The sequence below is a fragment of the Borostomias antarcticus genome (assembly GCF_949987555.1).
Source record: "Borostomias antarcticus genome assembly, chromosome: 21".
NCBI classification, from domain to species: domain Eukaryota; kingdom Metazoa; phylum Chordata; class Actinopteri; order Stomiiformes; family Stomiidae; genus Borostomias; species Borostomias antarcticus.
This window is the reverse complement of record NC_140254.1, coordinates 7688588-7693888: the sequence shown is the minus strand read 5'-3', so window position 1 is coordinate 7693888 and position 5301 is coordinate 7688588.

Genomic DNA, 5301 nt, shown 5'->3' with positions numbered 1-5301 from the left:
AGGAAAAGGAGGAGATCTCAGAGGGTGATAGAGGAGAGAAAGGAGAAGATGGATAGAAAGACAGAAAGAGAGAGGACGAGAGATGGAGGGAGGGAGACGGCGCCAGAGAGAGAGAGAGGGGGGGGGGGGGGGGGCTTTACCGTCACAGGTACACACACGCCAGCATCTGGGAAAGAAAAGAAGACCCCCCTCCCCACACACACACAGACACACACACACACACCAGAAGACAATGGCTTTGGACAGCTGCACAATAGCTTCATTAGGGTATGAACATTATCAGGGCCGAGGATGTACAGAGGAAATATCAGAGTGGACGCGCAGCGCATGATGCCCGTCGCCAGGGCCGACGACCGCAGACCACCGCTGGCTCCTGTTTGGTAATCTGATGCTCATTAAGATGGCGGCGGCGTTGATGGGGGAGGAGGGGAGGGAGGTGCCAGGGGGGAGGGGGGGAGCTTCAGGAAGGGTTCAGGAGGCTGTTGGTGAGGCGGTGATGTGTGTGATGCTATGCGGCGCTGCAGCAGAAGGGGTTGGAAACCGCATATAAACAAGACACACACACACAGCATTCACACACAGCAAGCTTTGCATACACATCTCTGGGTTAAAATTCTACCGCGATGTTTACGTACCCATTCTATCTTACACACATCTCAACACTTGTGAAATCAACATTAAAAAGGACTTTCAGTCATCATGCGATCGCTCAACAATCTACCCTCCTGCCATTTTGACTGAATGGAAAAACCATGGCCAAACCGATAGTGTTGAGCTATACTGAGCTGGTCTCCACTGAGCGATAGCAGAATGGTGAATAATTACCCTGGCTAGCAACCCTGCACCCGTGTCGCTAACCATTAGCACTGAACGTGAACTCTCGCTAAGAGGCCCTCTTTACATGCAGGGCAGGTTATCGATCGGCCCGGATCAATCACTTTTGCCGGTGAGCGCACTTTAAGTGCCCGCGTCACACTTGTACACCAGCATCAGGGGAGCTGTCACACAGCACTTACAATCAATTACCGGAATTAGCCTCTTAACCCCCCCCCCCCACACACACACACACACCCCATCCCACTGCAGGTTCCCAGACTGTATTCATCAAACCCAGAGATGATGGACAGTGCAAAGGGAGTGCTCCAGATTCCTGAACAGCTGCTCAGTATGACATCAGGAGAGAGAGAGAGAGAGAGAGAGAGAGTGTGTGTGTGTGTGTGTGTGTGTGTGTGTGTGTGTGTGTGTGTGTGTGTGGTAGGGGAGGATGGACATCTGAACAGGCATTTGGCAGACAACCTAAACGACGGGGGTGCTGGAGACCACTCTGTATCAACATCTGGACAGGCACCTACAAGCCTGCCTATGCAGCGGGTCTTCAAGAAGTAAAGATATCATCGTCATCATCATCATCAACAACAACAACAACAATATAAACCCACAGATGAACAAATGAATTGAAACACATAAATATCTTGGCTGTGGCCTCTTAGGTGGGTGTTATTAGGGCTGTAAAAAGCCCAGCTGAGGGATACATATTTCATTTAGATGCTTGTGGGTGGGGGAGGGGGAAGCTATCTTTTCCTGAGAATTGAGACCTTTATTGCTGGCTGCAAGTACAAACAGGCAAACCCCCATCTCTCCACTGACCCCACACAGGCCGTAAGGGAGGGGGGGGGGTCTGGTGTTCACACAGGCCATAACAGAGAGAGAGAGAGAGAGAGAGAGGGGGGGGGGGTCTGGTGTTCACACAGACTGTAAGAGAGAGAGAGAGGGGGGGGGTCTGGTGTTCACACAGACTAAGAGAGAGAGAGGGGGGGGGGGGTCTGGTGTTCACACAGACTAAGAGAGAGAGAGAGGGGGGGGGGGGTCTGGTGTTCACACAGACTGTAAGAGAGAGAGAGAGGGGGGGGTCTGCTGTTCACACAGCAAATGTAACGTTTATCGCACAGCAGTATTTCAGAACATTAAATATTGATTGTTATTATTAGTATACTCCACACTATAAATCTTCCGGCAAAAGTGGTTGTTAGAGGAAGTGACCTACTGTGTGTAATGCCTTTTCTAAAAGAATGATTGCCTATTGAATCTAGAACAAGGCACATAATGTCACTATACAATGTCTATAAACAGTGTAAATCTAAATAGCACACTGAGCGAATCTAACTGGACATAGCAGACTGACGAGTCAACAGACAACATTATTACACGGTGATTTGACCAAAGGGGCTTCAAATATAAGACATTAGATGTGAAAGAGGGAACTCTTACCAACTGTAACCTTCGATCTCCTGAGGTGTCATGGGAGGGAAACGTCCAAATATGAATATTAACAAGACACTTAGTCATTTGAGAGTCCCAGGGCATGGCAGGCCAAACACCGTCTAGCTAGCGACAGAGCCGGCCTTAACCATCTGGGGGCCCGTTTCAAGAGCAATTATAAGAAGAAAAAAATTTATAAAATAAAAGACCCATATTCAATGACCACTGACCCATATTCACAACAGTGTGATTTCTTTTAATTAAGGCATGCTTTGTTATTACAGTGGAATCCGTTGATAGTGATCACGTCCGGCCGGGTCAAATTGATTACTATAAGCGGATGATTATTATAACCGTATTCAACTCAAAACATGTCATGTTTGGGCTTGTTGGATTCTGTGGGTCGAGTCAAATCCACTGATGCCCCTATCGCGGCGTTTGTTCAATGTCCCTGACCGCTAGATCGCCGAATTGTTTTTTGTTGAAAAAGACTGGGCCTCACTTGTATCCAGCTCGTTCGGTCAGTCGGTCCACACAAAAATAAATACAATCCGTTGCAATACAGTGCACGTCATCTCCTTGCGAAAGTAAGCTTTAGCTGTTCTAGGGCCTCATTTATCAAAAAGGGTGTAAATTCAGGTGTAAAAGATGGCGTACGCCGAAAACGAGAAAAAGGTGGACTGCCGCGTACGCCGTAAATATTTAGCTTTTCGGATCTATCAAACATGGCGTACACGCGGCTGCACAGATTTCTCAATGATAAATTCCACGGTGTCCTAGAAGAGTGGGGACTTGAACGCGCCTCATGTTCCGCCCTCTACACGCCCAAATTCAACCATATATGGTGCAAACCATGACAATGCACAACGTAGTTCACCGGAAGAAACCAACATAAAAAGGTAGCGTGGAGCAAAGGCAAGACAATTACATTTATGGAAAAGCGCGGAAATACGATTTTTCAGAGACGGCGATGCATGTGTGGGAGTCTGCAGTGGTCCTTGACCCGACGGTCGTGCCCCCGCCGGTTGCAGCCTCCAGCGCCACGACCTCCAGTGCCTCCAGCGCCTCCGTCTCCAGTGCGCCGGCCTTCTGCGCCGCCTCCACCTCCGGCTCCATTGGCCCAGAATCTTCTGGCCACCACGGGCCAATCAGTCAGCTGGGGTCACAAGCACCCACCCCTCGGCAAGCCGCAAGTATTTAATCTGTGAGACTCCATCTTGTCTTGCTCTTATGTTTCATCTGTTCTAAACATCACGGATCCTGTGTGCCGTTACAAGCCAGTAACTGTCTCAGCGGAACTCTCAAGACCAGGCCGTAGGTACATGCGAGTCGACGCACTTTGTATAAACTGAAAAGCAACCAATCCACAACTGTTCCTCGGATTCAACTCTCAGCAAGAGCGGGAATGGAGCAGTGAGACTTTGCAACTTTAATTCTGAACCGTTTCGGTTGGCTGTACACCAAACAGCGCCGGAATAGACTCTGTACTACTCTGTAAACTCTGAGTGTTAAGCCTGAACTCTGGGTCGCTGCGACTCACAACGTCAACAACAGCAAAACTGCGAAGCAACGAGCCGGCGGACGGCGCCCATCAACCAACCCAACAATGCTGGTCACGTGGGTCTTCGAGACTACACCGAGATCTGTCCAGTCAAAGCGAGCTGCGCGCCACACAAACCGTAAGGTCCATGCGAACGCTGCTCGGTTGATGTGTTTGTGGTTGCTGATGTATTGTTGAGTTTAGATCTTAGGACAGGCTGCACTCATCAGTGCATCATCTATTCTATCCTGCTTTGTTTCCATCCTGACACATTTGTGTTCCCATATATTGTTGAATTGTGTGTTGTCATGTAGGAGAGTAGGACATGACACAGTTCTACTGACCACAAAACAGTTCTACTGACCATTGCCTACTGACCACAAAACCGTTGATATTGTGAGGCCATCTCACTGGAAGGTTGGAATGCAGATCTTGATAAAGAGACCCTCTCACACCCTGTTGCTCCCCATCCCCCGGTGACAGGCCTGCCATACTCCACATCCACAGACACTCACCATGAGACAAAGGAGTGAACCTATTTGCCTGGTTTCTTTAATAAAGTGAAACTGCTCCATCTTCCCCCATGTGATGCAAACACCATGTGAATAAACCTGGTGAACCAAGTTATGGTGTGATGCACTGTATTTGTAATGCAACTGTACTGTGTGTTATAAATAACTGCTCCCATGCTGCTAAGTCTACCATAGCCAAGTTTGGTATCCATCTTTAGCTAAAATCATGACTCAGATGATTATGCATGTTGTGGAATTGTCATATCATGTTGAAACCATAACCGGGATATTTGATGATTCCAGAGGGAGTACATAATGTAAGCTCTGTTTTACAATGCTAACAGGGGCCATTGGTTTATTGACCCAAGTGACCAATCACGTGCCTGTCTACACCCACAGGTCACACCTCATCTCTCTGTTCCTTAAAAGCGAGCAGACAGGAAACTCCCGCTCTCGTAATTTCCCTTGTAACCCTCAACTGCCAGGGTCCGTGTTTCTCCAAGTAACACGTGACCCAGGATCCAAGCTTTGTGCCGTTTGATAAAATCAGCCTGTATCCATACTGGACTGCTACCTAAGATCTCTGAGTCGACACAGGGGCTTAGGAAAATACTCTTCAACGATCCACCTCTGGCGAGAGCAGAGGTTCTGAATGAGATATTTGAAACTTGTGAACTCTGAAACTGAACTTTGAACTCTGCGAACATCAACTTCGCGCAGCAACACTACTATCACTGTTCCAGCGGGAGCGCAGGCGCGCTGCCCCCTTCATCAAACCGAGCGACCATCAGTCACGTGCCTCCTCCATGCTTCGAGCCAGACAACACCGTCCGGCCAACGCGCTTCACACCCCAGTGTAAGGTTCGATATCCATGCATTCTCTTTGATGTGGGGTGATGCCAAAGTGTTGTTTAAGCTTAAAGATTTAGGATATGCTGTGATAATGTGACATTATTCTTTTCATTTCTGCTGTGTTTTCATATTGCCACA